Consider the following 12,091-nt stretch of genomic DNA (forward strand, 5'->3'; position numbering starts at 1 on the left):
ACAGTAGAGGAACCAGTAGCAGGAAGTGATCACGGAGTTCTACGGTGGATGATGACGAGAGAGGTAGCAGAAGTAAAAGGCAAAGGAATGGGTTTTAATTTCAGAAAAGGAAATTACGATGCCTTAAGGTACTACATGGCCTCTATTAACTGGGTAGATATCGTGCTGAGAATGAATACAATTGAACTGTGGTACGCTTTTAAAACATTAATCACAGATGCCTTGAATGCGTATATACCATTAAAAAAAATACTCCACGAGAAGGGTTCCAAGTTGGATGAATAGTGAAGTTGCCACATTATTTGAGCAGAAAAGGTGGCATGGAAAGGTTACAGAGCAATAAAAAGTACTGAAGCCTATAACGGCTACAAGTTGATCTGTAATAGAGCCACAGAAAAGGTTCGACAGGCGAAGGCAGTTTATGAGAAATCACTAGCAAACAGAGCAAAGAGGGGGGGGGGGAATAAAGAATTCTTCACATATATAAATGCCAAGAAGAGCAGGACAAACCAGATCGGACCTTTACGTAAGGGAAAGGGGATAGTAATAAATACACCAGCTGCCGTTGCAGATGAACTCAACAGTTATTTTGCATCGATATTTACAAATGAAAAGCCTTTTGTGGCAATGGGAAATTGTGGGAGCGAAGTTAAAAAATATGTAATTAATGATATTGAAATTTCGCAAGATTATTTAATGAAAAAACTTTCGAGCCTACAGACCAGTAAGGCTCCTGGAGTTGATGGAATATATCCTATAATCTTAAGAGAGGCGGCAAGCGAGTGCATTGAACCGTTGAGGCTAATTATGCGAGCATCACTAGACTCTGGGGAGATTCCCTTGGATTGGAAAAGTGCAAATGTATCTCCCATACATAAGGGTGGCTCTAAAAGTGAAGTTGGAAATTATCGACCTGTCAGTCTGACTTCAGTAGTAGGGAAAATCATGGAGGCAATGATCAAGGGTGGAATTCAGGATCATTTGGATCGAATTGAAATTCTCAAGGATACTCAGCATGGTTTTGTAAAGGGAAAATCATGTTTAACAAATCTGGTTCGCTATTTCGAAAGGGTCACTCACGAGCTGGATTTAGGGAATAATTTCGACATAGTTTATTTAGATTTCAGCAAAGCTTTTGACTCAGTCCCACATGAGCGGTTGCTTTATAAGCTGGAACAGGTTGGAATCACTGGGAAAATCCTTAGATGGATAGAAGGATAGCTTCAGGGCAGGAGGCAGAGTGTTGTGATAAATGGCTATTCCTCAGATTGGGTTGATGTAAGAAGTGGGGTTCCCCAAGGATCAGTATTAGGACCACTGTTGTTTTTAATTTTCATAAACGACATTGATGAAGGGATAGAGGGTGTGATGTCTAAATTTGCAGATGATGTTAAAATTGGTAGAGTAGTTAATGATCACTGTCAAGCTGAGCTTCTTCAGAGAGACCTAGATAGACTTCAAGAATGGTCAGAAACATGGCAGCTGTGCTTTAATCCAACAAAGTGTAAGGTATTACACCTGGGAAACAGTAATCCCAAAAAAACTTATTCACTTGGTGGAGTTCAACTAAACCCAGTACTGGAGAGGAAAGGGACTTGGGTGTTACGATACAGTCAGACATGAAATTCTCTGAGCATTGTAAAAGGTTGCAAGGAAGGCCCATGGTGTCCTATCGATGATCTATCGAACTTTTGCAAGTAGAGATAGGGACGTGATAATCTCATTATATAAGGCTAATGTTAGACCACACTTGGAATACTGTGTTCAAGTATGGAGACCGCACCTAAAGAAAGACATCGAGCTTCTTGAAAGGGTGCAAAGAAGGGTAACTCGCCTGGTGAGATCGGCAAAAGGGCGTCCTTATGAAGAAAGATTTCGAATATGTGGGTTGCAGAGTTTGGAAACTAGACACCTTAGAGGAGATTTGATTGAGGTGTTTAAGGCTCTGAGAGGCATCAGTAAAATGAATGAGGACAAAATCTTCAAGATTATAAATGGTGCTAGAACTAGGGGACATAAATTCAAGTTACGGGGGGAAATGTTTAGATTGGACTGCAGGAAGTTTTATTTTAGCCAGCGAGTTATAAATTACTGGAATAAGTTGCCTTCATGGGTGGTAGAGGCCGACAGTTTGGGGAAATTCAAAGGTCATCTGGATAGTACTTTCGGGTAAGGGAAGCGCATAGGATGATAGGTTTCATTTCCTTTTTATTTATATTTTATTTTTTTTATTTATTAATTATTATTATTTAGTTATTTATTTTAATTTTTTGTTTTTATCATTGTTTTGTTCGGATTTTTTTTTTTTTTTTTTTTTTTTGGCTGGTGCAGCATAAGCCATAGGCTTTCTTGCACCATGCGGCCATTACTAATACTATAGTGAAGACTTCCAGTGATGTTTTCAGAAGTGGCATGTTGGCGCACTTACATATAATCAGGTTGTTTTGTTTGTTTGTTATTTGGAGCATTAGCAACTAAGGCCATATTGCTCCGGGGATATGCGGTGGTCACAGGCTCGAACCCCAGTCTAATCAAGAAGCGTGTGCTATACACTGCTGCTCCTGCCCACGGAGGCGCCCATATAATCAGGAGAGAGTGGTAAATACTCCTTTGAAGAGGAGTATTTACCTCTTTTTTTTTTTTTTTAGGTACAAATACAGTATAGACATATCTTTATTTTTGAAACAAATAAACAAAAAACATAGGCCTTAACAAACATAGCAAAAAACAAAATTATATACGCTACAATATTAAAAGCCTTTGACCACCAACACCATTTTGGGATTTCATTACCAGCAGTGCTCACAGGAAACTTAACGGATCTCTTTCCAAATTAATTATGGCACATTAATTGTTGGTTCAATGTTAATAGTTGAAACTTTCAGCACCTAAATAAAGGAGGGGGGTTTCCAAGTCCCAGCAGTTATGAGGATGCAAGGTTATGAAGGAGGCAATGAAAATAATGTGGAGGATTTTTAGAAAAGTTTTAATATTTTGCACATTATAAAAATGATTGGAGAAGCTTGGAAAGAAATTGTGTGTACATTAATGAACAGCTCATGGAAAAAGTTATACCCTGATACTGTTTGGGAATATGAAGAATGCAATGTGACCAGGGAATGCCATATGGTGCAAGGAAGCCTGAGGCTTTTGCTGCACCAGCCGAGAGAGAGAGAGAGAGAGAGAGAGAGAGAGAGAGAGAGAGAGAGAGAGAGTGTGTGTGTGTGTGTAGAAGGGAATCACCAAGATAAAAAAAAAGAATGATGATATCCAGCTCAGAACCCTGGGTGTGCCAAGCCCATACTCACCAGATGTGAGCCCCTGGGGTTACAAAATGAAATTGTAAGGCTTGCAAAAGAAGTGGAATTCCATGAAGTTGCTGATGGGGATATTGCACAATTGCTTGAATGAAGTACAAAACCACTTACAAATGAGGAACTATCAGAATCAGACCAACTACTCACAGAAGAGGAAGCTGAAAATGATGATGTGATGGAATCACCAAAGGATAAAGATTTGAAAATTAAAGAATTAAAGGAAGCTCTTGAGAAAATTGACCAAGCACTTGAATATTTTAGTAAGAATGACCCTTGTCATGATCATGCATCAAAAGATAAGCACAAAGTAAAAGACATAACTAAATGCTACAACACAATTTTATATGAATAAATATTGCAAAAAAAAAAAAAACAAAAAAAAAAAAAACAAACAATTCTGGATTAATTCTTTATTCGTAAAATTGAAAAATTGTGTAAAAACATTGTTCAACATATAATAAAAAAATGTCTAATAAAATAACTCTCATTTTAAGTTCCTTTGATCCATTTTTTACTATGTAAAAGTACATAATACTTTTACATAGTAAAACACACATTATGAAAATTTAGTCCATCTTAAGCGGAATTTTCTGGAACCAATTATCCTCAGATAACAATGACCCCCCGCCCCCATACAAACTTTTGAGCAGTTTTGGAAGTGAACAATTACTTTATGCGCAATTATATATGCAAAGGACCTGTCAGGTCCCGCACAACTATTTATCCTTTTTGCTGCCTTATACAAAATTTAGATATGTTTAGTTTTATATTTAAGTATTTTACAATTATCTATTTTGTCTTGGTTATCACTATTATTGATGTAAAATAGATAATAATAAACTGTTATGAAAACTATGAACCAAAAGAAATAATCGGTCCATATTTATTAAGCAGTTTAGACCTCCAAAAATCTAATTTTATGTCAATCCACGTAATGGTTTCCTTGCTGCCAGAGGTATGGCGTTTGAAGACAGAAGTCTTGAGTGCTCATTGTTGAGACTGTACGGTCTGAACACTATGGTTCTGACAGTGGGGAAGATGTCCCACATGTTTTGAAAAATTGATATCGCCTTCCCCAAGAATTATTAGCGAGTTGGACTAGGAGAGTTGGTTGGAAAAGAAGCTTCCTATATCTAAAATAAAGGTAATCCCTGTTGATTCATAATATAGGAATTATCGAGCACTTAATAGCTCTCTATTATCAAATATTAATAAACATAATAATAATAAAAATAGATAATAATAATGTAAAAAAAAAAACATATTAATATGTGCACATGCATAACTCTGAATTTTTTCATTAGCAGAGGCATATGATGCAAGAAAGGAAGCTTATACAGCATCAGCAAAAAAAAAAAAAAAAAAAAAACCCTTCCCATTTCACCCATCATTTTGCTCCAAAATGATGGGTGAAATGGCAACAACAGATGGAAGTTTGTTCCAGGAATCAACTACCCACTGGATAAGGCAAATTTCCACACATCTATTCTACAACTGTCTTTCCTCAATTTGAATTTATGCCCCTTCAAATTCGTAACCTGAGCAAGAGGAGGAATCCCATCAGCATTGAGCCTGCTTAAACCATTCAAGGCCTTACACACCTCAGTCAGATCACCTCGCAAGTGCCTAGTCTCCAGACCCTACAATTTGCAGAACTTAAGCCTTTCTTCACAAGAGGACTCCTTCACTCCCTTTACCAATCTTGTTGTCCTTCTCTGTACTTGTTCTAGCAACTCTAGATCTTTCCTAAAATGAGACCGTCAGATCTGTATGCAGTACTCAAGGTGTGTCCTGATCACTGCCTTATACAAAGAGATACGATAATCGCTCCCTTTTCCCTACTAGCAAAATTCCTGTATATCATTGACAAGACGACATGAACTGCCAGAGCAGTTCATGTCGTTCTTTTCTTTTATTTCAGTATGACCTGACTAGTAGGAAAAAGAATCTATTTTGTAGAGATAGAATACATTTGAACAAAAATAGTACAAGGGTCTGCTAACTTTGTTCTGATGCAATGGGGGTGGCCTTGAAGGGAAACTTTTAACTGGGGGGGGGGGGTGTTATTGAGTTTAGCAACACAAGGGCTACTGAGGCCAAATTGTGTGTTCATAGTTTATTTGAATGAGCATATCATTATAGCTGTTAAATTATATGCTCCTGTATAGGCCAATACATTTTAAATAGATTAAAAGTTGTTCTACATTTCCTTCATTTTTCTAAATAGTGAGATAAATCATATGATATGTTCAATGTGGAGAGTAGCTGAAAAGTGTTTGACTGGATGGTTGAATTTAAGGGCCAGTCAACCAAAAACATGAGGGACTGTAGGTTGACTGTGATAGAACAAGCACAGGCAGGTGGGTTTTCTTCCAATAATACGAAGAGGTGAGTAAAATGAGTGTATTCAATTCTCTGTTTTGCCAATACCACTTCCTCTCGACTGTTTTGCCAGAAGCCAGAGAGCCACAGCTTTGGATCTTGTTTTATCTGGTAAAGTTTATTGTTGGTGTTACTTTTCCAGGTCTGTGACCATTTATCATAGCATGCTTTGCAAATGACACACTTATAGTCAGTGAAAGGAACCTGAGGATGTTTAGCAGCAAGTCAGCACTTTCATTTCCCAGTATGGCCAGAGATCTAGCAAAAACTGATTGGACACACTGCAGGAGAATAGCCACGAATAAATGTATTTCAATAAAGGATGAGAAATTCTTTCTTATGGCAGACACAGCACTGAGGGAGTTGGTGTAAATTATGGCAGGTGAGATGGTAAGTTCAATAATCTTACTAAGAGCTAACTTAATGGTGTATAATTCAGCAGTGAAAATGCTGCGTGCTAACAGCTGTAATTGTATATGAAGGAAAAACTGGTGCAGCACCTACCATACTGTCAGTTTTCAATCCATCAGTACATATTTTACAGGCATGGGAGTTCAGAGTGGCATAAGCTGAGTGTAACTGTCTGATATTGCAGGGAGGTACAGTATTCTTTCCCCACTGGAGAAAATGTATATCATTAAATTATTTTTCAAGAGCTTATCATTGCAGTACTCACCACTTAAGTCTGTAAATTAAGAAGATGAATTCATAGAAGGTGAAAAGAATTAAAATTAAACTATTTAACACATGCCCTAAAGGAAGAAAAGATGTGCACAACCTTTTCCCAGGTTGTCTATAAAAGAATCAGAATAGTGTATTGAAAACCAATACACTATTCTGATTCTTTTATAGACAACAATCTGGAAAAAGTTGTGCACATCTTTTCTTCCTTAGAGCATGTTTTAAATGTTTAATTTTAATTCTTTTCACCTTCTATGATATGATCAAAGTAGATTCAGATGCTTTATACAAGCTCTTAAATGAGTGATGTGAGCCTGGAAATTTAGTTTGCGGTCTAATATCAGTCCAAGAAATCTAATGGTATTAACAAGTGGGATTGGAGTATTGTTTATTTGTAGTTTAGGACAGGATGGAGAGCCTGTCACTTTAAAAAGTGAGTGCCAGTGCATTTCTTTTCTCATAGTCAATAACCATTCCGTGAAGTCCAGGATTCTATTTTGGTCATGGCAAGTTGGTGCTGCTGTTCAATGGTATTCATACTTTGAGACTGAGAGGAAATGGTAAGGTCATATACATACATATAAGTTTCAATGGTTTTTGGGATATTTTGTGTCATGCTGCCAACTCAGCTGCAATAGTGTTGCACTAAGTATCGATCCCCATTGGACTCCTTCCTGAATGTGAGATGCAGAGAGTATGTTTTTATATCGGATCTGAAAAGAATGCAATTGCAGGAAATTTTGAATTAAGGCAAATGGCCCTAAGCCCCAGTTGTTGTTGTTTGTTTTTTGGGAGCATTAGCAACTAAGGCCATATTGCTCCGGGAATATGCGGTGGTCATTCCCTGACCTTTCCGCATCGTCCGTATTTGGTGGTGACGGGCTCGAACCCCGGTCTAATCAAGAAGCGTGTGCTACGCACTGCTGCTCCTTCCCACCTGGCTACGGAGGTGCCTCCTAAGCCCCAGTTGATAAAGATCCATAATATTATCATGATGCCAGGTAGTGTAGAATGCCTTTTCAAGATCTAAGTTGACCATGACTAGATGTTGTTACATGACAAAGGCATTGTGGATATGAGATTCGGCTTTGATCTGGCAGGAGATTCTGTGACTCCAGGATCCAAGTGAGCCTTGCATGAACCATGTTTTCAAAAATTTTACCCATTCAGTTCAAAGAGATAGTGGCCTATAATTTTGAACCAGGGAAGGATCTTTTCCTGGTTTTGGTAAGGCAATAATGAAAGAATGGTGCCAGGAAGGAGGACAGGCATTTTCAGAGAAGATCAGATTGTAGAAAATCAACAGGGCACACAAGTCAGTGCTTCAGCATAATGTAATGAACACCATCTGGGCCTGCAGCAGTGTTGGAAGATCTATTTAATGATTCTTTAAGTTCTATTAATGCAAAGGGTTGGTTGTATGGGAAGGAGCGGTGCATGAAGAAGTTGATTTTATACCATTCTGCACCTGTTTTGATGTTCTTGAAGGAGGATACATAGGAGGCAGAAGCAGACGGTAAAGTGTATTAAGGGTCAGATGGCACCAGGAGTTTCCCCCATCTCTGCATAGTTTACATTGTGTGGTAATACAGATCACTATAAAAGCCAGAGATTTAAAAGTGTATGGATCTTGAAGTGTGCGTTGTTGTGTACCATTGTTCTTCTGGCCATTTAGCCGCCAGACCTCTCCTGAGGCCCAGACGTTGCCCCACTTTTACTGCGTGGAGGCAGACTACGTACCTAGTAGTTTAAAATTTACTCTGGCAGGTCCTGCCACCTAATTTCCTGAGATTTCAGTGACTAGGACCTTAAAAAAAAAAAAAAAAAGTGATCGCATAGTGCGGGGAAGCACTAGAAGAAAACAAAAAAATGGTGAGCGAAACTGATTTGATTGTTGAATTTTAGTTTGTGTGGGGCATTCATTTGCTTGCAGGTAGATTGGGGGGGGGGGAGGTAGACAGAAATATGGAGCTGATAGGGAAGATAACTCTAGTTAGAGTGGGGAAAGTGGGGACGGCAGAAGGGGAGGGAACAGAGGGCCGTCTACTCCCCCCCTGCCCAGGGAAGGGGGGAATAGTGGCCGGCAAGGAAGCTGGCTCAAATTGCCTGTATGGCACATTGGCAATAGCTGTCGGTTGACAGCCAGTAGAAAAGTTGTGGCTAGGACAGCATCCCAGTCTTGGTTTCCAAGATATTAGGATCATTTGTGAGAGGAATCCAGCCCGAGATTCATAGTCATGAAGGTGTGGTTGATTTTTACCGGTTAATTTGGTATGGTCAGTTCCTTTGGCATATGAGTGGTGATTTTTCCTTTGGGAGAGTCACGCTATTGTGGTAGACTTGTTCTTTGTCTCTCAAACAGGTCATGGTCGAATTTTGTCTGGTACCATAGTGTCATTTGCATGAAGTTTAGTATGAGTTCCTCATAATCTGAGTGTACATCCACTTCCATAACACTGGTGGGTGATTCAGTTTTCTTACAGTATTTAGCAAATTTCAACACTTTTGTATCATGTGAGGCCGTTGGAATATCAGTTTGGATGTTAACTGAAGTGTTGGTCGCTTCAATGGTTTTAGATTAAGGTCTGTCTTTTCCAGAGTTTGATAATGTAGCTTTAACTCAGTTAGTTAGATGTGCTGGGGGGGGGGGGGTACTGATGCATCTGTTTGGGCTGTTGAATGATAGCTTCGAGTTGTTGTTGTTGTTGTTTGGTTTTTAGGAGCATTAGCAACTAAGGCCATATTGCTCCGGTGCAGTGGTCATTCCCTGAACTTTCCGCATCCTCCGTATTTGGTGGTGACTGGCTCGAACCCTGGTCTAATCAAGAAGCATGTGCTACGCACTGCTGCTCCTTCCCACCTGGCTACGGAGGCGCCGATAGCTTCAAGTGTGAGATGCATAAGAATGGCTGGGCATGGTCAACATAACTTGTATGCATGCTTCAGGATATGTGACATTATGTCCTATTTTGTATTTTTGAACTTTCTTCCATTTTCCACATTTCACACAAATTAGAAAAGGCTGAGTGGTTTCTTTTGCAAGTCGAAGCAAATGGGGTTTGAGACTGAACAACTTGCTTGTGTATGCTCCTTGGAACCACAAATAGGAGAAATGGCATCACCTCTACGTGCCTGCTGGAAATGGCCACATTTTTGGCATTTAAAACAATGAATGGGATTTGGAATGTAAGGCCCAATTCGGCAGTTTAAATAGCCAGCTTTTACTGAGGATGGCAAATCTGGAGTGCTGAAAGTTAAAATGATGGATCGAGTTGGAACGAGAATTCCATTTTTTCTAGTCATTATTTATTTGGTGTTGATTACTTTTTGATTGCTAAGTTCCTGAACTAATTTTTCATATGCCGTAAGTAAGTCCCACTCAGTGATGACACATCTTTTGACGAATTTAAAGTATTATATGGAGTGATAAATATTGGCAGTCCACCATATGTCGTTTTGAGCAGCCACTTTGAATGTTTTAAGATGGCTTCAATGAGGAGATCTCCAGATTGTAGTTGTTTTAACCAATTTTGGTGATCTAGCGATGGATTCCAAATATCTGTAGATAAGAAAGGGTGATAACTTGCCCACACCCTGAGTGGAGAGAGGGTATATCACCATAAAGTCTGGCATGTCATTGCATTCTGCTTCCCTTCGAAGCCCCTAGGTTGGTCAGAGTCATTCATATCGGACACTTCTAAAGGTGGAAAGTCCATGTTTGTTCCTTTTAGACCTAGAAGAGGGACGTTGTTCTCCTAGGTTACTGGCCCTACCATGTGGAGGTAGGAACGGTGCCAACCAGTGAAAGTGATCAGGCAAATAGGAGAGCAGTGTGTTGCTAGTGGGTATGGCAGGACAATACTAGTAATGTTGCGAGCAGTCAGCAGTAACATTGCAAGTGGAGAAGGGTTTATAAAAGAACTAGTACCCACCCTAGAAAATCATATTACAGAGATCACTTGGGAGCTATTGCTGCACTCAGGGCTGTGGGTGAGGTTACAGATATATTAATGAGGATGGTACAGGTCAAAGTGACTTTGGCCCACATCTCAAGGGTTTTTGTATGAGGCCACAAAAGCCAATGAGTCTACCGATGTTGAAAAGATTTATTGAGGATAGTTATATTTTAAATGAACAGGGAGATAGTATTATGGCATCATGCTTTGAAAATTATAAAGGATATGTCGGGGTAGTTAACACAAGAAAATTATTCAGGAGAGTTGCCTCTAAAATAAGTTTCAGCCCCTGGTTAAGGCACCTAATGCATGCAGACATAACGGGACTAAAGGAAACTTGATGTTAGTCAGAAATAGGAAATAATAAGTTTTTTTGCTAAGACACATTATAGTGTGTTTGTGAAGAATAAATAGGAGAAAAAGGGTGTGGTTCATGTTACTTATCAAAAGTAGACTGTGTGATGTGAGGTAATAGGAGGACAGGAAAAATCAGAACAGGCATATGTTAGAGACCACAAGACAGAAAAGTATGATGAGAGCCTCTATGTGAAGATGGAATGGGTGAATAAGTACAAGTCCCTTGTTATGGGAAATTTCAATTTGCCGTTTACTGACTGAAAACTCACCATGGGATAGGGGACACAATTTAAATCAATTACTAATTGGTATCTATATTAGCATGTTAAGGGAAAGTACTATGGATGAGAATATTCTGAACTTGATCATAACACCAGTACAGGTAAAATGTCAAAAATCCAGCTGTTCCAAAAACTGGACATTTTTAAGATCCCCGCCACCAACATTAAACAGTAATTTCAATTTGATATAAAACTTTGTACACCACATTTTGATCAGCATTATTAGATGACAAATTTAATTATATTAAAGTTAAATAATATTTAATTTAATTCAGAGTATCAAATGGAAAATTCCATTGACAATTTTGTACCTACCAATGGAGTTTTCCCTTGGTACTTAGAGGTCTTTCAACTACCATAAATAGCTAATAATACTTTGATAATACTCACACAATAGTAAGTCTTCTATTGCCATACAAAGTGAACAATTTAACAAATTTATTATTTTTTAAAACTTTATTTAATTTATTTTTGGAAACACTTTTTATAAACATGGCTGTATCTTCATGATATAGCCATGTTTTAAGCGGTGTTTTCAGTTTCGTGAAATATTTGCTAAGATCAGTTCATCATTATCAACCTATGTGACGTTTGATGTCCATGCTTATTTCTTATTGGTCTTTAATAATTGTGTTGACAGAGGTGACCTTAACTAATTTACTGTCCCATCCTTGAAGAGATTGAATATTGCCTGTCAAATTTCTTTATACTTTTTCCAAGTATTTCCATTTATCCTTTATATATGAAACAAAATCTATCTTCACTTCATTAGGTGGATTTTATTTTACTCTTTTCTAAATTCATCATTTCAGCTTGTAACAATTTTTAACTAGTAAAGCATGCATTCTCTCTCACTAGAATTCTGGAGTTTTCACTTCTGAAATTTCTTCCCATCATTCTATTACTTTAGTTTGTTATAACTTGAAGCCTGAAAGGAGACATACTCTCCCACCAGTATTTGAGTTTTCTCTTTATTTCTATTTATTCTGTGTACTTTATACATATAAGCAAACTTTATTTCCTTAAAAAATTGGTATTATTGATATTAAACTTGAAGCTGACATAAGGAGACAAACCACCTTGGTTAACTTTTTCATGCTTCATTTTGTTTGGTCAG

General features: G+C 38.2%; 1 protein-coding gene across 1 annotated transcript in view; it reads right to left on the minus strand.

The window, feature by feature from the left end:
- Positions 1-12,091, minus strand: part of bai (Transmembrane emp24 domain-containing protein bai) — a 72,265-nt gene that overhangs the window by 11,183 nt on the left and 48,991 nt on the right. The gene's annotated exons all lie outside the window — the stretch shown is intronic.

The sequence above is a fragment of the Mastigoproctus giganteus genome, chromosome 12 (assembly GCF_048544385.1).
Source record: "Mastigoproctus giganteus isolate SK-2022 chromosome 12, ASM4854438v1, whole genome shotgun sequence".
NCBI classification, from domain to species: domain Eukaryota; kingdom Metazoa; phylum Arthropoda; class Arachnida; order Uropygi; family Thelyphonidae; genus Mastigoproctus; species Mastigoproctus giganteus.